The sequence below is a fragment of the Mchenga conophoros genome, linkage group LG3 (genome assembly GCF_057382185.1).
Source record: "Mchenga conophoros isolate Kocher_MC1m ecotype Shallow Benthic linkage group LG3, M_conophoros_male_GT1.1, whole genome shotgun sequence".
Taxonomy (NCBI): Eukaryota; Metazoa; Chordata; class Actinopteri; order Cichliformes; family Cichlidae; genus Mchenga; species Mchenga conophoros.
Window position 1 is genome coordinate 80,457,080 of NC_140528.1, and position 22,885 is coordinate 80,479,964.

The window sequence follows — 22,885 nt, forward strand, 5'->3', positions numbered from 1 at the left end:
CAAGAAAAAACATAAACGCACGCCTTTGATCTCTCCCCCCCCCCCCTCTCTCTCACACACACACACACACACACACACACACACACGCACACACATGCACATACACACACAATACCATTTTATGGTGGTTAGCTGTTTTATTGTCATGCATTTTACAAGGTAAGATAACCATGTCCTGCATTCAAAACCACTGAAAATGTCTATCGTGGTGCTGTGCCTAATATTGTGCTGGTGTATGTTGGGTAATGGCACAGCTAGCGACTGGGTGACTTTATTCACCCGCTTCGGCTGTTATCAGTCCATACAATTGGGCGTTATTAGCACAAATCAGTCCCATAGATATGGACAAGCTCCTGCTAGATTGTTCAGAAGGTTGTTATCATCCATCCAGATGGAGGATCACTAACAGGAGCGTGGGAAGACTCCAGAATTCACTCTGGCTGGAATCCGGTGGATACAGCAGTGTTTACAGGTAAGACCGTTTAAACGGACAGCATTTATAGAACGACTATTAAAAGTCAGCGAGTGTCAATAATGTTAATGTGCTTATGTTAGTAATACACCGAGTGCTAATATAACAGCTTTAAGATGCATTTGTAGATGTTATTACGTGTTTTACCGTCTTTATGGTGCTAGCTTAAAGTTACGGTGTAAACGTTAGCTTATATTGGAGTAAAGCTGTTACTGTTTAAACGATGTTAGCACAGAAATATTAGCTTCTGTTATGACTGACGAAGTTACTAGTTAATAAAGTTTCCAGTAAACTGTTTAATCGCAGCCACAGATTGACAGCAAATATCTCGATTAGCTTCAGTGCATCTGTAATAAATATGTGCAAGTTTCAGTGCTTCGTTTAAACTGTATGATACTTATACTGACCCAGGGTCAATGTAAAATACAATCCTAGCTGTGTGAACAAAGCCTGGCTCCTTTAATCCTGCATGAAAAACCTCAGGATGCAGGCTATTATTACTCTTTCCTGCTGGCACACCTGTCACACCTGAGAGTCAGCTAGAAACGTACAGTGACGTGGACATCATGCAAAGACTGCCAGACTCTGTAATACTGCAAATGATCAGTGACTCAAGTTAACACTAAACTTTAAACAGCACCTCTGTGTCTCTGTGTGCTGAACATTTAGGATTGAGTCAGGCTGCATCTGTGTTAGTCCTCTGACAGACTGGTGACCTGTCCAGGTGTGCTCTACCTATGACTACTGGGACAGGCTCTAGCTCCTGTAATAGAAATTTTCTGTTATTCTCATTTAAAGTATTTAAGTGCTTATGACACTGTTATAGACTGTTCAGTGAAAGGTTCTAAAACTAGATGAACTTACTTCAGCAGTTTGAGAAAACAACTCCCTTTACAGGTGCTGATAAGGCCAAGGGCACAAAACAGCATAACCACTAATCCGTTAGGTTTCATAGCGAGACACGTGAAGTGTGGTAGGATCAGTTTGTAACTTCCTCCCTCTTCCTTGGAATGCATAAAGGAGTAGGAGCACAACTTCTGTGGCAGAGCTGACATGACTGAACTGTAATGTTTGATGTGTGTTTGCTCTCCTGTGCGCAGTAATAAATAGCTTGATCACAGCTCTTTCTGTGTTGCAGACTTTATTTAAAAAATTCCACGACACCCCCCACCCCACTGAATTGAATATTCAAAAGACATTTGTTTAAATAGTTCTAGAAATCTGAGCTGTTGGTGTGTCCTTGGATTGTGTGGTAATAATATTAGAGCCTGCAATCTTTCTTACTGAATCTCTACTATGAGTCATGTTACCTGAGATTAATTCTATGTTTACCTGTCAGCCTGGACGAATGTGCTGTGTGAAGGAAATTAAATTAAATCAGATCTGAACTGCGTACATTTAAGGAATCTGTTCATATTTAATTGAAATATGAACCAGTGTTTTTTTTGATTGCTGATTCCAAGATAGTCTTTGTGGAAATCCTCTTTGGCTTTTTGTTATTTTAATTCTCTTTTATGTTTTCCAGAACAGTTCTCCACAGTCACTGTCCACATGGGTCAGTGGGACCAAGAAGCACTCTGCTAATGTGTGGACTCTGACCAGCAACATCCAGCAAGACCCAGACAGCGTTTTCTATCTCCCAGCTGGAGGTTTTTGTTTGTCAGTGACTGGAGAGTCAGATTTTTGTTGAGCTTCACACTTGCAGAGGTAAGTCAGTTTGCAGAGATCCCTCCTACCCTGGCTTTTATGTGCTAGATTTCTTATCTGAAACAGTAATATTTCAGTGACTGCTGATCCACAGGTTAATACACGCTACTGATCCCTGATAGGAGATCAAACAAAGAAGCCTGGTGGATGTTTGTTTACAGTCTGATGATGGGACATCATGCTCTGCATCTTCAAAGTTTGTCTCTTGATTATTATTCATACCCAGTAATGTGAAGTATGCTCATATCTACTATAACTGAACCAACCTGGTGCTCTTCATTTATGGAGGCTGTTGAGTCTGAATGTTGGATGTTGTGTATCTCGTGTTCTCTGGGCTTTGTTGTCCTCAGTCTTTTTGCAGGATCAGAAAGCAAAACCAGGAGGCACGTAAATGTTTCTTCTCCATGATGTTTCTTCAAATGTTTCTTCTGGATGATGATAAGACTGTGACACGGGATGCCACCTTTGGTCTTGTGATGAAGCAAAGCTCAGGAAGAAGTGTGATTAAATGGTACCCACATGTGTGCTGCTGAGAAGGATGTACAGGGGCACCTGCAGCCAAATCCAAGCTTCAGCTTAGTTGTAGTTGCAGAATGCTATAGGACTGAGACATCTAAGGCATCAAATGTTTGATTAAACAGAAGAAAAAGAGAAGTTTTTTCCCTATAATTATCACTTCTTAAAATCTGTAGCAACTTCAAGTCTTTCAGCATGCTGAGCATGCTCAGAATGTGACAATATATTTTTGTTCAATATTTAATTTCTTTCAGTTGCAATAGTTAAATGAAAAAAAAAAAATATATATTCTTATAATTTAGCAAACGAATTTATCAAAAAAAATATATATACATATATCTGTATTAGTTTTAATAAATTAATTTGACACCTGTATTGAAAATACCATATTGTATTCATATAGAATCAGTATGGTATCATTGTTTGTCTGCTCACTGATTGTTGAAACTAAGAGCTAGTTTGATCTGTTTAGATCTAAAGTATCCAAAGTTGAGCTCTAATGTTTCTTCACCCCTGTGTGTGTGATATGTGATTCCTACATGCCGGCAGAGCAGCAGTTTGTGCTCACAGATGGTGACGGTGTGGAGAGACGGTGATGTTTCCTCAGAAGAACCAGCAGAGTCACAAAGGACACCAGTCCATCTCACAGCCTTGACTTGCTGACTGATGTTCGTCTGCACTGCACAGAGGAAATCAACTGACCGAGGTTTGTCCAGTGACGTGTTATGAAATGTATATTTGTTTTATGCTTACAGATATGTTTTTCTTGACAGAGGCTCTGCAGAGGTTAGACAAAGCAGAGAAAATATGTGCTTGTAACAGTGAGAAACGCATTGTCTTGGCGAAAGAAAGCATTTTTGAACAAATTCATATAAATCGCTGTAACTTTTGATAGAAGACTCAGACACACATGTTTATGGCTTTATCTTATAAAACTCAATATCTCCGTGCTGGGCAAACAGGTTTTGCAGCCGTTTGAGCTAAGATTTTAAAATTATTCACATAATGAAAACCTATACTTTTTTTCAGGCGAGTTTCCCATTCAAATGCATGTAACAGTGAGAAACGCATTGTCTTGGCGAAATAAAGCATTTTTGAACAACTTCATATAAATCGCTGTAACTTTTGATAGAGGTCTCAGACACACATGTTTATGGCTTTATCTTATAAAACTCAATATCTCCGTGCTGGGCAAACAGGTTTTGCAGCCGTTTGAGCTAAGATTTTAAAATTATTCACATAATGAAAACCTATACTTTGTTTCAGGCGAGTTTCCCATTCAAATGCATGTAACAGTGAGAAACACACTGTCTTGGCGAAAGAAAGCGTTTTTGTGCAACTTCATATAAATCGCTGTAACTTTTGATAGAAGACTCAGACAAACATGTTCATGGCTTTATCTTATAGAACTCAATATCCCCGTGCTGGGCAGCCGTTTGAGCTAAGATTTTAAAATTATTCACATAATGAAAACCTATACTTTGTCTCGGGCGAGTTTCCCATTCAAATGCATGTAACAGTGAGAAACACACTGTCTTGGCGAAATAAAGCGTTTTTGAACAACTTCATATAAATCGCTGTAACTTTTGATAGAGGTCTCAGACAAACATGTTTATGGCTTTATCTTATAGAACTCAATATCTCCGTGCTGTGCAAACAGGTTTTGCAGCCGTTTGAGTTAAGATTTTAAAATTATTCACATAATGAAAACCTATACTTTGTTTCAGGCGAGTTTCCCATTCAAATGCATGTAACAGTGAGAAACGCATTGTCTTGGCGAAAGAAAGCGTTTTTGAACAACTTCATATAAATCGCTGCAACTTTTGATAGAAGACTCAGACACACATGTTTATGGCTTTATCTTATAAAACTCAATATCTCCGTGCTGGGCAAACAGGTTTTGCAGCCGTTTGAGCTAAGATTTTAAAATTATTCACATAATGAAAACCTATACTTTGTCTCAGGCGAGTTTCCCATTCAAATGCATGTAACAGTGAGAAACGCATTGTCTTGGCGAAATAAAGCGTTTTTGAACAACTTCATATAAATCGCTGTAACTTTTGATAGAGGACTCAGACACACATGTTTATGGCTTTATCTTATAGAAGTCAATATCCCCGTGCTGGGCAAACAGGTTTTGCAGCCGTTTGAGCTAAGATTTTAAAATTATTCACATAATGAAAACCTATACTTTGTCTCAGGCGAGTTTCCCATTCAAATGCATGTAACAGTGAGAAACGCATTGTCTTGGCGAAAGAAAGCGTTTTTCAACAACTTCATATAAATCGCTGTAACTTTTGATAGAAGACTAAGACACACATGTTTATGGCTTTATCTTATAAAACTCAATATCTCCGTGCTGGGCAAACAGGTTTTGCAGCCGTTTGAGCTAAGATTTTAAAATTATTCACATAATGAAAACCTATACTTTGTCTCGGGCGAGTTTCCCATTCAAATGCATGTAACAGTGAGAAACGCATTGTCTTGGCGAAATAAAGCGTTTTTTAACAACTTCATATAAATCGCTGTAACTTTTGATAAAGGTCTCGGACAAACATGTTTATGGCTTTATCTTATAAAACTCAATATCTCCGTGCTGGGCAAACAGGTTTTGCAGCCGTTTGAGCTAAGATTTTAAAATTATTCACATAATGAAAACCTATACTTTGTCTCGGGTGAGTTTCCCATTCAAATGCATGTAACAGTGAGAAACGCATTGTCTTGGCGAAAGAAAGCGTTTTTGAACAACTTCATATAAATCGCTGTAACTTTTGATAGAAGACTCAGACAAACATGTTTATGGCTTTATCTTATAGAACTCAATATCTCCGTGCTGGGCAAACAGGTTTTGCAGCCGTTTGAGCTAAGATTTTAAAATTATTCACATAATGAAAACCTATACTTTGTCTCGGGTGAGTTTCCCATTCAAATGCATGTAACAGTGAGAAACGCATTGTATTGGCGACATAAAGCGTTTTTGAACAACTTCATATAAATCGCTGTAACTTTTGATAGAAGACTCAGAAAAACGTGTTTATGGCTTTATCTTATAGAACTCAATATCCCCGTGCTGGGCAAACAGGTTTTGCAGCCGTTTAAGCTAAGATTTTAAAATTATTCACATAATGAAAACCTATACTTTGTCTCAGGCGAGTTTCCCATTCAAATGCATGTAACAGTGAGAAACGCATTGTCTTGGCGAAAGAAAGCGTTTTTCAACAACTTCATATAAATCGCTGTAACTTTTGATAGAAGACTAAGACACACATGTTTATGGCTTTATCTTATAGAACTCAATATCCCCGTGCTGGGCAAACAGGTTTTGCAGCCGTTTGAGCTAAGATTTTAAAATTATTCACATAATGAAAACCTATACTTTGTTTCAGGCGAGTTTCCCATTCAAATGCATGTAACAGTGAGAAACGCATTGTCTTGGCGAAAGAAAGCGTTTTTGAACAACTTCATATAAATCGCTGTAACTTTTGATAGAGGTCTCAGACACACATGTTTATGGCTTTATCTTATAAAACTCAATATCTCCGTGCTGGGCAAACAGGTTTTGCAGCCGTTTGAGCTAAGATTTTAAAATTATTCACATAATGAAAACCTATACTTTGTTTCAGGCGAGTTTCCCATTCAAATGCATGTAACAGTGAGAAACACACTGTCTTGGCGAAAGAAAGCGCTTTTGTGCAACTTCATATAAATCGCTGTAACTTTTGATAGAAGACTCAGACAAACATGTTCATGGCTTTATCTTATAGAACTCAATATCCCCGTGCTGGGCAGCCGTTTGAGCTAAGATTTTAAAATTATTCACATAATGAAAACCTATACTTTGTCTCGGGCGAGTTTCCCATTCAAATGCATGTAACAGTGAGAAACACACTGTCTTGGCGAAATAAAGCGTTTTTGAACAACTTCATATAAATCGCTGTAACTTTTGATAGAGGTCTCAGACAAACATGTTTATGGCTTTATCTTATAGAACTCAATATCTCCGTGCTGTGCAAACAGGTTTTGCAGCCGTTTGAGTTAAGATTTTAAAATTATTCACATAATGAAAACCTATACTTTGTTTCAGGCGAGTTTCCCATTCAAATGCATGTAACAGTGAGAAACGCATTGTCTTGGCGAAAGAAAGCGTTTTTGAACAACTTCATATAAATCGCTGCAACTTTTGATAGAAGACTCAGACACACATGTTTATGGCTTTATCTTATAAAACTCAATATCTCCGTGCTGGGCAAACAGGTTTTGCAGCCGTTTGAGCTAAGATTTTAAAATTATTCACATAATGAAAACCTATACTTTGTCTCAGGCGAGTTTCCCATTCAAATGCATGTAACAGTGAGAAACGCATTGTCTTGGCGAAATAAAGCGTTTTTGAACAACTTCATATAAATCGCTGTAACTTTTGATAGAGGACTCAGACACACATGTTTATGGCTTTATCTTATAGAAGTCAATATCCCCGTGCTGGGCAAACAGGTTTTGCAGCCGTTTGAGCTAAGATTTTAAAATTATTCACATAATGAAAACCTATACTTTGTCTCAGGCGAGTTTCCCATTCAAATGCATGTAACAGTGAGAAACGCATTGTCTTGGCGAAAGAAAGCGTTTTTCAACAACTTCATATAAATCGCTGTAACTTTTGATAGAAGACTAAGACACACATGTTTATGGCTTTATCTTATAAAACTCAATATCTCCGTGCTGGGCAAACAGGTTTTGCAGCCGTTTGAGCTAAGATTTTAAAATTATTCACATAATGAAAACCTATACTTTGTCTCGGGCGAGTTTCCCATTCAAATGCATGTAACAGTGAGAAACGCATTGTCTTGGCGAAATAAAGCGTTTTTTAACAACTTCATATAAATCGCTGTAACTTTTGATAAAGGTCTCGGACAAACATGTTTATGGCTTTATCTTATAAAACTCAATATCTCCGTGCTGGGCAAACAGGTTTTGCAGCCGTTTGAGCTAAGATTTTAAAATTATTCACATAATGAAAACCTATACTTTGTCTCGGGTGAGTTTCCCATTCAAATGCATGTAACAGTGAGAAACGCATTGTCTTGGCGAAAGAAAGCGTTTTTGAACAACTTCATATAAATCGCTGTAACTTTTGATAGAAGACTCAGACAAACATGTTTATGGCTTTATCTTATAGAACTCAATATCTCCGTGCTGGGCAAACAGGTTTTGCAGCCGTTTGAGCTAAGATTTTAAAATTATTCACATAATGAAAACCTATACTTTGTCTCGGGTGAGTTTCCCATTCAAATGCATGTAACAGTGAGAAACGCATTGTATTGGCGACATAAAGCGTTTTTGAACAACTTCATATAAATCGCTGTAACTTTTGATAGAAGACTCAGAAAAACGTGTTTATGGCTTTATCTTATAGAACTCAATATCCCCGTGCTGGGCAAACAGGTTTTGCAGCCGTTTAAGCTAAGATTTTAAAATTATTCACATAATGAAAACCTATACTTTGTCTCAGGCGAGTTTCCCATTCAAATGCATGTAACAGTGAGAAACGCATTGTCTTGGCGAAAGAAAGCGTTTTTCAACAACTTCATATAAATCGCTGTAACTTTTGATAGAAGACTAAGACACACATGTTTATGGCTTTATCTTATAGAACTCAATATCCCCGTGCTGGGCAAACAGGTTTTGCAGCCGTTTGAGCTAAGATTTTAAAATTATTCACATAATGAAAACCTATACTTTGTTTCAGGCGAGTTTCCCATTCAAATGCATGTAACAGTGAGAAACGCATTGTCTTGGCGAAAGAAAGCGTTTTTGAACAACTTCATATAAATCGCTGTAACTTTTGATAGAGGTCTCAGACAAACATGTTTATGGCTTTATCTTATAAAACTCAATATCCCCGTGCTGGGCAAACAGGTTTTGCAGCCGTTTGAGCTAAGATTTTAAAATTATTCACATAATGAAAACCTATACTTTGTTTCAGGCGAGTTTCCCATTCAAATGCATGTAACCGTGAGAAACGTATTGTCTTGGTGAAATAAAGCGTTTTTGAACAACTTCATATAAATCGCTGTAACTTTTGATAGAGGTCTCAGACAAACATGTTTATGGCTTTATCTTATAAAACTCAATATCTCCGTGCTGGGCAAACAGGTTTTGCAGCCGTTTGAGCTAAGATTTTAAAATTATTCACATAATGAAAACCTATACTTTGTCTCAGGCGAGTTTCCCATTCAAATGCATGTAACAGTGAGAAACACACTGTCTTGGCGAAAGAAAGCGTTTTTCAACAACTTCATATAAATCGCTGTAACTTTTGATAGAAGACTAAGACACACATGTTTATGGCTTTATCTTATAGAACTCAATATCCCCGTGCTGGGCAAACAGGTTTTGCAGCCGTTTGAGTTAAGATTTTAAAATTATTCACATAATGAAAACCTATACTTTGTCTCGGGCGAGTTTCCCATTCAAATGCATGTAACAGTGAGAAACGCATTGTCTTGGCGAAAGAAAGCGTTTTTGAACAACTTCATATAAATCGCTGTAACTTTTGATAGAGGTCTCAGACAAACATGTTTATGGCTTTATCTTATAAAACTCAATATCTCCGTGCTGGGCAAACAGGTTTTGCAGCCGTTTGAGCTAAGATTTTAAAATTATTCACATAATGAAAACCTATACTTTGTTTCAGGCGAGTTTCCCATTCAAATGCATGTAACAGTGAGAAACGCATTGTCTTTGCGAAAGAAAGCATTTTTAAACAACTTCATATAATTCGCTGTAACTTTTGATAGAAGACTCAGAAAAACGTGTTGATGGCTTTATCTTATAGAACTCAATATCCCCGTGCTGGGCAAACAGGTTTTGCAGCCGTTTGAGCTAAGATTTTAAAATTATTCACATAATGAAAACCTATACTTTGTCTGAGGCGAGTTTCCCATTCAAATGCATGTAACAGTGAGAATCACACTGTCTTGGCCGTTTGAGCTAAGATTTTAAAATTATTCACATAATGAAAACCTATACTTTGTCTCAGGCGAGTTTCCCATTCAAATGCATGTAACAGTGAGAAACGCATTGTCTTGGCGAAAGAAAGCGTTTTTGAACAACTTCATATAAATCGCTGTAACTTTTGATAGAAGACTAAGACACACATGTTTATGGCTTTATCTTATAGAACTCAATATCCCCGTGCTGGGCAAACAGGTTTTGCAGCCGTTTGAGCTAAGATTTTAAAATTATTCACATAATGAAAACCTATACTTTGTCTCGGGCGAGTTTCCCATTCAAGTGCATATAACAGTGAGAAACGCATTGTCTTGGCGAAAGAAAGCGTTTTTGAACAACTTCATATAAATCGCTGTAACTTTTGATAGAACACTCAGACATACATGTTTATGGCTTTATCTTATAAAACTCAATATCTCCGTGCTGGGCAAACAGGTTTTGCAGCCGTTTGAGCTAAGATTTTAAAATTATTCACATAATGAAAACCTATACTTTGTTTCAGGCGAGTTTCCCATTCAAATGCATGTAACAGTGAGAAACGCATTGTCTTGGCGAAAGAAAGCGTTTTTGAACAACTTCATATAAATCGCTGTAACTTTTGATAGAACATTCAGACACACATGTTTATGGCTTTATCTTATAAAACTCAATATCTCCGTGCTGGGCAAACAGGTTTTGCAGCCGTTTGAGCTAAGATTTTAAAATTATTCACATAATGAAAACCTATACTTTGTTTCAGGCGAGTTTCCCATTCAAATGCATGTAACAGTGAGAAACGCATTGTCTTGGCGAAAGAAAGTGTTTTTGAACAACTTCATATAAATCGCTGTAACTTTTGATAGAACACTCAGACACACATGTTTATGGCTTTATCTTATAAAACTCAATATCTCCGTGCTGGGCAAACAGGTTTTGCAGCCTTTTGAGCTAAGATTTTAAAATTATTCACATAATGAAAACCTATACTTTGTCTTGGGCGAGTTTCCCATTCAAATGCATGTAACCGTGAGAAACGCATTGTCTTGGCGAAAGAAAGCGTTTTTGAACAACTTCATATAAATCCCTGTAACTTTTGATAGAAGACTCAGACAAACATGTTTATGGCTTTATCTTATAAAACTCAATATCTCCGTGCTGGGCAAACAGGTTTTGCAGCCGTTTGAGTTAAGATTTTAAAATTATTCACATAATGAAAACCTATACTTTGTCTCGGGCGAGTTTCCCATTCAAATGCATGTAACAGTGAGAAACGCATTCTCTTGGCGAAAGAAAGCGTTTTTGAACAACTTCATATAAATCGCTGTAACTTTTGATAGAAGACTCAGACACACATGTTTATGGCTTTATCTTATAAAACTCAATATCTCCGTGCTGGGCAAACAGGTTTTGCAGCCGTTTGAGCTAAGATTTTAAAATTATTCACATAATGAAAACCTATACTTTGTTTCAGGCGAGTTTCCCATTCAAATGCATGTAACCGTGAGAAACGCATTGTCTTGGCGAAAGAAAGCGTTTTTGAACAACTTCATATAAATCGCTGTAACTTTTGATAGAAGACTCAGACACACATGTTTATGGCTTTATCTTATAAAACTCAATATCTCCGTGCTGGGCAAACAGGTTTTGCAGCCGTTTGAGCTAAGATTTTAAAATTATTCACATAATGAAAACCTATACTTTGTCTCGGGCGAGTTTCCCATTCAAATGCATGTAACAGTGAGAAACGCATTGTCTTGGCGAAAGAAAGAGGTTTTGCAGCCGTTTGAGCTAAGATTTTAAAATTATTCACATAATGAAAACCTATACTTTGTTTCAGGCGAGTTTCCCATTCAAATGCATGTAACCGTGAGAAACGCATTGTCTTGGCGAAAGAAAGCGTTTTTGAACAACTTCATATAAATCGCTGTAACTTTTGATAGAGGTCTCGGACAAACATGTTTATGGCTTTATCTTATAGAAGTCAATATCCCCGTGCTGGGCAAACAGGTTTTGCAGCCGTTTGAGCTAAGATTTTAAAATTATTCACATAATGAAAACCTATACTTTGTCTCGGGCGAGTTTCCCATTCAAGTGCATGTAACAGTGAGAAACGCATTGTCTTGGCGAAAGAAAGCGTTTTTGAACAACTTCATATAAATCGCTGTAACTTTTGATAGAACACTCAGACACACATGTTTATGGCTTTATCTTATAAAACTCAATATCTCCGTGCTGGGCAAACAGGTTTTGCAGCCGTTTGAGCTAAGATTTTAAAATTATTCACATAATGAAAACCTATACTTTGTTTCAGGCGAGTTTCCCATTCAAATGCATGTAACAGTGAGAAACGCATTGTCTTGGCGAAAGAAAGCGTTTTTGAACAACTTCATATAAATCGCTGTAACTTTTGATAGAACACTCAGACACACATGTTTATGGCTTTATCTTATAAAACTCAATATCTCCGTGCTGGGCAAACAGGTTTTGCAGCCGTTTGAGTTAAGATTTTAAAATTATTCACATAATGAAAACCTATACTTTGTCTCGGGCGAGTTTCCCATTCAAATGCATGTAACAGTGAGAAACGCATTCTCTTGGCGAAAGAAAGCGTTTTTGAACAACTTCATATAAATCGCTGTAACTTTTGATAGAACACTCAGACACACATGTTTATGGCTTTATCTTATAAAACTCAATATCTCCGTGCTGGGCAAACAGGTTTTGCAGCCGTTTGAGCTAAGATTTTAAAATTATTCACATAATGAAAACCTATACTTTGTTTCAGGCGAGTTTCCCATTCAAATGCATGTAACCGTGAGAAACGCATTGTCTTGGCGAAAGAAAGCGTTTTTGAACAACTTCATATAAATCGCTGTAACTTTTGATAGAACACTCAGACACACATGTTTATGGCTTTATCTTATAAAACTCAATATCTCCGTGCTGGGCAAACAGGTTTTGCAGCCGTTTGAGCTAAGATTTTAAAATTATTCACATAATGAAAACCTATACTTTGTCTCGGGCGAGTTTCCCATTCAAATGCATGTAACAGTGAGAAACGCATTGTCTTGGCGAAAGAAAGAGGTTTTGCAGCCGTTTGAGCTAAGATTTTAAAATTATTCACATAATGAAAACCTATACTTTGTTTCAGGCGAGTTTCCCATTCAAATGCATGTAACAGTGAGAAACGCATTGTCTTGGCGAAATAAAGCGTTTTTGAACAACTTCATATAAATCGCTGTAACTTTTGATAGAGGTCTCAGACAAACATGTTTATGGCTTTATCTTATAGAACTCAATATCTCCGTGCTGGGCAAACAGGTTTTGCAGCTGTTTGAGCTAAGATTTTAAAATTATTCACATAATGAAAACCTATACTTTGTCTCGGGTGAGTTTCCCATTCAAATGCATGTAACAGTGAGAAACACACTGTCTTGGCGAAAGAAAGCATTTTCGTACAACTTCATATAAATCGCTGTAACTTTTGATGGAAGACTCAGACAAACATGTTCATGGCTTTATCTTATAAAACTCAATATCTCCATGCTGGGCAAACAGGTTTTGCAGCCGTTTGAGCTAAGATTTTAAAATTATTAACATAATGAAAACCTATCCATTGTTTCAGGCGAGTTTCCCATTCAAATGCATGTAACAGTGAGAAACGCATTGTCTTGGCGAAAGAAAGAGGTTTTGCAGCCGTTTGAGCTAAGATTTTAAAATTATTCACATAATGAAAACCTATACATTGTCTCGGGCGAGTTTCCCATTCAAATGCATGTAACAGTGAGAAACGCATTGTCTTGGCGAAAGAAAGCGTTTTTGAACAACTTCATATAAATCGCTGTAACTTTTGATAGAAGACTCAGACAAACATGTTTATGGCTTTATCTTATAGAACTCAATATCTCCGTGCTGGGCAAACAGGTTTTGCAGCTGTTTGAGCTAAGATTTTAAAATTATTCACATAATGAAAACCTATACTTTGTCTCAGGCGAGTTTCCCATTCAAATGCATGTAACAGTGAGAAACGCATTGTCTTGGCGAAATAAAGCGTTTTTGAACAACTTCATATAAATCGCTGTAACTTTTGATAGAGGACTCAGACACACATGTTTATGGCTTTATCTTATAGAAGTCAATATCCCCGTGTTGGGCAAACAGGTTTTGCAGCCGTTTGAGCTAAGATTTTAAAATTATTCACATAATGAAAACCTATACTTTGTCTCAGGCGAGTTTCCCATTCAAATGCATGTAACAGTGAGAAACGCATTGTCTTGGCGAAAGAAAGCGTTTTTCAACAACTTCATATAAATCGCTGTAACTTTTGATAGAAGACTAAGACACACATGTTTATGGCTTTATCTTATAAAACTCAATATCTCCGTGCTGGGCAAACAGGTTTTGCAGCCGTTTGAGCTAAGATTTTAAAATTATTCACATAATGAAAACCTATACTTTGTCTCAGGCGAGTTTCCCATTCAAATGCATGTAACAGTGAGAATCACAATGTCTTGGCCGTTTGAGCTAAGATTTTAAAATTATTCACATAATGAAAACCTATACTTTGTCTCGGGTGAGTTTCCCATTCAAATGCATGTAACAGTGAGAAACGCATTGTCTTGGCGAAAGAAAGAGGTTTTGCAGCCGTTTGAGCTAAGATTTTAAAATTATTCACATAATGAAAACCTATACTTTGTCTGAGGCGAGTTTCCCATTCAAATGCATGTAACAGTGAGAATCACAATGTCTTGGCCGTTTGAGCTAAGATTTTAAAATTATTCACATAATGAAAACCTATACTTTGTCTCGGGCGAGTTTCCCATTCAAATGCATGTAACAGTGAGAAACACATTGTCTTGGCGAAAGAAAGCGTTTTTGAACAACTTCATATAAATCGCTGTAACTTTTGATAGAAGACTCAGACAAACATGTTTATGGCTTTATCTTATAGAACTCAATATCTCCGTGCTGGGCAAACAGGTTTTGCAGCCGTTTGAGCTAAGATTTTAAAATTATTCACATAATGAAAACCTATACTTTGTCTCAGGCGAGTTTCCCATTCAAATGCATGTAACAGTGAGAATCACAATGTCTTGGCCGTTTGAGCTAAGATTTTAAAATTATTCACATAATGAAAACCTATACTTTGTCTCGGGTGAGTTTCCCATTCAAATGCATGTAACAGTGAGAAACGCATTGTCTTGGCGAAAGAAAGAGGTTTTGCAGCCGTTTGAGCTAAGATTTTAAAATTATTCACATAATGAAAACCTATACTTTGTCTCGGCTGAGTTTCCCATTCAAATGCATGTAACAGTGAGAAACACACTGTCTTGGCGAAAGAAAGCGTTTTTCAACAACTTCATATAAATCGCTGTAACTTTTGATAGAAGACTCAGACACACATGTTTATGGCTTTATCTTATAAAACTCAATATCCCCGTGCTGGGCAAACAGGTTTTGCAGCCGTTTGAGCTAAGATTTTAAAATTATTCACATAATGAAAACCTATACTTTGTCTCGGGCGAGTTTCCCATTCAAATGCATGTAACCGTGAGAAACGCATTGTCTTGGCGAAAGAAAGCGTTTTTGAACAACTTCATATAAATCGCTGTAACTTTTGATAGAAGACTCAGACAAACATGTTTATGGCTTTATCTTATAAAACTCAATATCTCCGTGCTGGGCAAACAGGTTTTGCAGCCGTTTGAGCTAAGATTTTAAAATTATTCACATAATGAAAACCTATACTTTGTCTCGGGTGAGTTTCCCATTCAAATGCATGTAACAGTGAGAAACGCATTGTCTTGGCGAAAGAAAGAGGTTTTGCAGCCGTTTGAGCTAAGATTTTAAAATTATTCACATAATGAAAACCTATAAATTGTCTCAGGCGAGTTTCCCATTCAAATGCATGTAACAGTGAGAAACCCATTGTCTTGGCGAAAGAAAGCGTTTTTGAACAACTTCATATAAATCGCTGTAACTTTTGATAGAAGACTCAGACAAACATGTTTATGGCTTTATCTTATAGAACTCAATATCACCGTGCTGGGCAAACAGGTTTTGCAGCCGTTTGAGCTAAGATTTTAAAATTATTCACATAATGAAAACCTATACTTTGTTTCAGGCGAGTTTCCCATTCAAATGCATGTAACAGTGAGAATCACACTGTCTTGGCCGTTTGAGCTAAGATTTTAAAATTATTCACATAATGAAAACCTATACTTTGTCTCGGGTGAGTTTCCCATTCAAATGCATGTAACAGTGAGAAACACACTGTCTTGGCGAAAGAAAGAGGTTTTGCAGCCGTTTGAGCTAAGATTTTAAAATTATTCACATAATGAAAACCTATACTTTGTTTCAGGCGAGTTTCCCATTCAAATGCATGTAACAGTGAGAAACGCATTGTCTTGGCGAAATAAAGCGTTTTTGAACAACTTCATATAAATCGCTGTAACTTTTGATAGAGGTCTCAGACAAACATGTTTATGGCTTTATCTTATAGAACTCAATATCCCCGTGCTGGGCAAACAGGTTTTGCAGCCGTTTGAGCTAAGATTTTAAAATTATTCACATAATGAAAACCTATACTTTGTCTCGGGTGAGTTTCCCATTCAAATGCATGTAACAGTGAGAAACGCATTGTCTTGGCGAAAGAAAGAGGTTTTGCAGCCGTTTGAGCTAAGATTTTAAAATTATTCACATAATGAAAACCTATACATTGTCTCGGGCGAGTTTCCCATTCAAATGCATGTAACAGTGAGAAACGCATTGTCTTGGCGAAAGAAAGCGTTTTTGAACAACTTCATATAAATCGCTGTAACTTTTGATAGAAGACTCAGACAAACATGTTTATGGCTTTATCTTATAGAACTCAATATCTCCGTGCTGGGCAAACAGGTTTTGCAGCTGTTTGAGCTAAGATTTTAAAATTATTCACATAATGAAAACCTATACTTTGTCTCGGGTGAGTTTCCCATTCAAATGCATGTAACAGTGAGAAACGCATTGTCTTGGCGAAAGAAAGAGGTTTTGCAGCCGTTTGAGCTAAGATTTTAAAATTATTCACATAATGAAAACCTATACTTTGTCTGAGGCGAGTTTCCCATTCAAATGCATGTAACAGTGAGAAACACACTGTCTTGGTGAAATAAAGCTTTTTTGAACAACTTCATATAAATCGCTGTAACTTTTGATAGAAGACTCAGACAAACATGTTTATGGCTTTATCTTATAAAACTCAATATCTCCGTGCTGGGCAAACAGGTTTTGCAGCCGTTTGAGCTAAGATTTTAAAATTATTCACATAATGAAAACCTATACTTTGTCTCGGGTGAGTTTCCCATTCAAATGCATGTAACAGTGAGAAACACACTGTCTTGGCGAAAGAAAGCGTTTTTCAACAACTTCATATAAATCGCTGTAACTTTTGATAGAAGACTCAGACAAACATGTTTATGGCTTTATCTTATAGAACTCAATATCACCGTGCTGGGCAAACAGGTTTTGCAGCCGTTTGAGCTAAGATTTTAAAATTATTCACATAATGAAAACCTATACTTTGTTTCAGGCGAGTTTCCCATTCAAATGCATGTAACAGTGAGAATCACAATGTCTTGGCCGTTTGAGCTAAGATTTTAAAATTATTCACATAATGAAAACCTATACTTTGTCTCGGGCGAGTTTCCCATTCAAATGCATGTAACAGTGAGAAACGCATTGTCTTGGCGAAAGAAAGAGGTTTTGCAGCCGTTTGAGCTAAGATTTTAAAATTATTCACATAATGAAAACCTATACTTTGTCTCGGGCGAGTTTCCCATTCAAATGCATGTAACCGTGAGAAACGCATTGTCTTGGCGAAAGAAAGCGTTTTTGAACAACTTCATATAAATCGCTGTAACTTTTGATAGAGGACTCAGACAAACATGTTTATGGCTTTATCTTATAAAACTCAATATCTCCGTGCTGGGCAAACAGGTTTTGCAGCCGTTTGAGCTAAGATTTTAAAATTATTCACATAATGAAAACCTATACTTTGTCTGAGGCGAGTTTCCCATTCAAATGCATGTAACAGTGAGAATCACACTGTCTTGGCCGTTTGAGCTAAGATTTTAAAATTATTCACATAATGAAAACCTATACTTTGTCTCGGGTGAGTTTCCCATTCAAATGCATGTAACAGTGAGAAACGCATTGTCTTGGCGAAAGAAAGAGGTTTTGCAGCCGTTTGAGCTAAGATTTTAAAATTATTCACATAATGAAAACCTATACTTTGTCTCGGGCGAGTTTCCCATTCAAATGCATGTAACCGTGAGAAACGCATTGTCTTGGCGAAAGAAAGCGTTTTTGAACAACTTCATATAAATCGCTGTAACTTTTGATAGAGGACTCAGACAAACATGTTTATGGCTTTATCTTATAAAACTCAATATCTCCGTGCTGGGCAAACAGGTTTTGCAGCCGTTTGAGCTAAGATTTTAAAATTATTCACATAATGAAAACCTATACTTTGTCTGAGGCGAGTTTCCCATTCAAATGCATGTAACAGTGAGAAACACACTGTCTTGGCGAAATAAAGCGTTTTTGAACAACTTCATATAAATAGCTGTAACTTTTGATAGAAGACTCAGACAAACATGTTTATGGCTTTATCTTATAGAACTCAAGGTCCCCGTGCTGGGAAAACAGAACAGGTTTTGCAGCTGTTTGAGCTAAGATTTCCAAGTTATACACATAATGAAAACCTATACTTTGTCTCGGTCGAGTTTCCCATTCAAATGCATGTAACAGTGAGAAACGCACTGTCTTGGCGAAAGAAAGCGTTTTTGTACAACTTCATATAAATAGCTGTAACTTTTGATAGAAGACTCGGATACACATGTTTATGGCTTTTTCTTATAGAACTCAAGGTCCCCGTGCTGGGAAAACAGGATTTGCAGCTGTTTGAGCTAAGATTTTCAAGTTATACACATAATGAAAACCTATACTTTGTTTCGGTCGAGTTCCCCATTCAAATGCATGTAACAGTGAGAAACGCATTGTCTTGGCGAAATAAAGCGTTTTTGTACAACTCCTGGGAGAGCCAGGTGTTAAGCAAACTTAATATGCAACACACGCTAGCATCTTTTATTGCAGGGTTTCTGGCGCTACTCCAGAGGAGATGCCCTGATGTTGCCTGGGACGTGATCTAGCTAATCTTTTTCTTTAAGACAGGGATCCAGGTTTGGTGAGTTGACGCATGGGAATGTCCACGCGTCAAGAGGTGGAGTGCAAGGATTAACATTAAACAATGTTTACTATTATTGTTGCAGTGATTTGTGTGATTAGCCGTTTATTTACAAGTATTAAACCTATGCAAGTGGTGCACCCATGTTCAGATGAGGCTTTGATGGCCTATAAGTGAAGTTCACTGAACTAAAGAATGTGGTTTGATGATTGTTGACATGCTCTCCAAATAGAAGTTTTTCTTCTTAGCAAGGAAATACAGGTGCAGCAGTAATCTCCTGAGAAATCTTCAGAGGCCCAGTGAGAAGCGTGAACCATTCCAGGCATAGCTGACAGCCAGGCAGTGGTTGAGGTCAAAGGTCAAGCTGGTTGGGGCCCATCATGAGATCAGACCTTGGAGCCACAGCAAGGACCATGAAACTGCCTGCAAAATAGAGGAGAGGATCGTCCACAAGATGGGAGCTGAGGCCAGGAGAGAGGCTTCAGGAGGATCAGAGATCATCTTCAGCACAGCAGACATCACACAGAGAGCTGTGCTACTGAGTTTCCAGGAGATTTTAAATAAAATGAAAGATTCAATATTGACGCTGAGGAAGACAACTAAGGTGTACGACGTGCTCTGCCTTAAACCTTCAGCAGCGTTGGAACATGAAAACTCGTGGGATGAGGGGAGCGTGCCAAGCTCCATCGACAGCGCAGAAGGAGTTCGAGGATGACATCATGATTCTGTGAAAGCACAGGAACCAGAAGCTATGGTGGTGATGACAGCAGTTTCCTATGAACATCACCTAATGCTATACCACTATACTGTGCATACGATGACACTCTGAAGGCTGCTGTAAGACAACTGAACCCTGCACCCTTTCCACAGAGGTGTTTCTCTGCAGAGCGTGGACAATGAAGGAGTCATAAATATCCCCCTCGCAGGATGAAGGCCTGAAGTGAGGTGATGGGAGGTCATAAAACTAGAGTGCTGAGAGGTCTGCAGCTTTGGAAATAGCTGAGACCCATGTTGACAAACAACAAAACTAACTGGTATGTTTGAATGTTTATTCTACATACATTTGGACTCTGGTCCTATGGACAACGAAACAACTAGAAGAGACATTCATGACGCCCTGCAGAACTCAAACCACTCTGCAGAGAGACATGTGATTTGCACACCCGGAGGAAGCATCACCAAGCTGAGATGTTTTTGAAAATGTTACTTTCTTAGTTTCACTATTAAATTAACAATTTCTTTGGTTGCTCGTAAGATGCAGTTTGCCATGAGATGAGCTCAATGAATGGGGTAACTGCTAATACATTTATTAAACTGTGTAACTTTTACAGTAATTTAGGGTGATTTGACATATGCTGAGTAAAAAAAATGTTTGCATTGAAACTGTCAGACATGAGGTATGCATAACTGGGAACTTTCTAGCATAAAGGTCAAAAACGGGGGAATGTTAGAGTTTGTATTGTTGATTGTTATTTATGCTTAGAAATATTTAACCATAGATGCATAGAGGTGTATAATCAATTGTGTAGTGATAAGTTGTGTGATCTTTAACAGGCTACAGAGGCTTGGTGTGTATTCCACACTAGAATGCACACCTATATCCTGGGAGCATGGGAAAGTTCGTACCTTGTCTTAATTGTTTTATGGTAGGATTAACGTAGCTACGTCTGTTCTAGTCTAAGTGCTTTTCTGTTTAGATGAACTGCTGGACTTCCTCACCGGGGGGGGTCTAGTCTACCCTCTTCCTGACCAAGGATGTTTGACCCTTTGATCAGCAACACACACACACACACAGGCAAGGTACTCTTTGTTTGTATGTAGACGTCGTATGTTAATGAACCTATGCATATTCATGTAACCTCAATAAAAGGACAGTGTTACGGGAGGATGGACGAGAGCGACTGGGGTCAAGCGAAGGGACGGCGCACGAGTAACATGAGGAACTTTGCCTATTTGTGTCTTGCTTAGCAGTGTAATTATATTGTCTTCAACGTTCCAGCGGATGGGTTCAAGCTACAAACCTATCACTGGGAAAACAGGTTTTGCAGCTGTTTGAGCTAAGATTTCCAAGTTATACACATAATGAAAACCTGTACTTTGTTTCGGGCGAGTTCCCCATTCAAATGCATGTAACAGTGAGAAACGCATTGTCTTGGCGAAATAAAGCGTTTTTGTACAACTTCATATAAATAGCTGTAACTTTTGATAGAAGACTAGTATACACATGTTTATGGCTTTATCTTATAGAACTCAAGGTCCCCGTGCTGGGCAAAAAGGTTTTGCAGCTGTTTGAGCTAAGATTTCCAAGTTATACACATAATGAAAACCTATACTTTGTTTCGGGCGAGTTCCCCATTCAAATGCATGTAACAGTGAGAAACGCACTGTCTTGGCGAAAGAAAGCGTTTTTGTACAACTTCATATAAATAGCTGTAACTTTTGATAGAAGACTCAGACAAACATGTTTATGGCTTTATCTTATAGAACTCAAGGTCCCTGTGCTGGGAAAACAGGATTTGCAGCTGTTTGAGCTAAGATTTCCAAGTTATACACATAATGAAAACCTATACTTTGTTTCGGGCGACTTCCCCATTCAAATGCATGTAACAGTGAGAAACGCACTGTCTTGGCGAAAGAAAGCGTTTTTGTACAACTTCATATAAATAGCTGTAACTTTTGCTAGAAGACTCGGATACACATGTTTATGGCTTTTTCTTATAGAACTCAAGGTCCCCGTGCTGGGAAAACAGGATTTGCAGCTGTTTGAGCTAAGATTTTCAAGTTATACACATAATGAAAACCTATACTTTTTTTCGGTCGAGTTCCCCATTCAAATGCATGTAACAGTGAGAAACGCATTGTCTTGGCGAAATAAAGCGTTTTTGTACAACTTCATATAAATAGCTGTAACTTTTGATAGGAGACTCAGACAAACATGTTTATGGCTTTATCTTATAGAACTCAAGGTCCCTGTGCTGGGAAAACAGGATTTGCAGCTGTTTGAGCTAAGATTTCCAAGTTATACACATAATGAAAACCTATACTTTGTTTCGGGCGAGTTCCCCATTCAAATGCATGTAACAGTGAGAAATGCATTGTCTTGGCGAAAGAAAGCGTTTTTGTACAACTTCATATAAATAGCTGTAACTTTTGCTAGAAGACTCGGATACACATGTTTATGGCTTTATCTTATAGAACTCAAGGTCCCTGTGCTGGGAAAACAGGATTTGCAGCTGTTTGAGCTAAGATTTCCAAGTTATACACATAATGAAAACCTGTACTTTGTTTCGGGCGAGTTCCCGATTCAAATGCATGCAACAGTGAGAAACGCACTGTCTTGGCGAAAGAAAGCGTTTTTGTACAACTTCATATAAATAGCTGTAACTTTTGCTAGAAGACTCGGATACACATGTTTATGGCTTTATCTTATAGAACTCAAGGTCCCTGTGCTGGGAAAATAGGATTTGCAGCTGTTTGAGCTAAGATTTTCAAGTTATACACATAATGAAAACCTATACTTAGTTTCGGTCGAGTTCCCCATTCAAATGCATGTAACAGTGAGAAACGCACTGTCTTGGCGAAAGAAAGCGTTTTTGTACAACTTCATATAAATAGCTGTAACTTTTGATAGAAGACTCAGACAAACATGTTTATGGCTTTATCTTATAGAACTCAAGGTCCCTGTGCTGGGAAAACAGGATTTGCAGCTGTTTGAGCTAAGATTTCCAAGTTATACACATAATGAAAACCTATACTTTGTTTCGGGCGAGTTCCCCATTCAAATGCATGTAACAGTGAGAAATGCACTGTCTTGGCGAAAGAAAGCGTTTTTGTACAACTTCATATAAATAGCTGTAACTTTTGCTAGAAGACTCGGATACACATGTTTATGGCTTTATCTTATAGAACTCAAGGTCCCTGTGCTGGGAAAACAGGATTTGCAGCTGTTTGAGCTAAGATTTCCAAGTTATACACATAAT

The 22,885-nt window shown here is 37.7% G+C and overlaps 1 long non-coding RNA gene across 2 annotated transcripts; it reads left to right on the forward strand.

The window, feature by feature from the left end:
• Positions 1–308: 308 nt before the first annotated feature.
• On the forward strand, positions 309–21,056 carry LOC146580679 (uncharacterized). Of its 2 annotated transcripts, XR_014891300.1 has the most exons (5): positions 309–472; positions 1,998–2,179; positions 2,274–2,690; positions 3,245–3,401; positions 19,154–21,056. It is a non-coding gene; the product is annotated as an uncharacterized LOC146580679 (long non-coding RNA). The 2 variants fall into 2 exon arrangements; XR_014891299.1 differs by having other exon boundaries at positions 2,274–3,401.
• Positions 21,057–22,885: the final 1,829 nt, after the last annotated feature.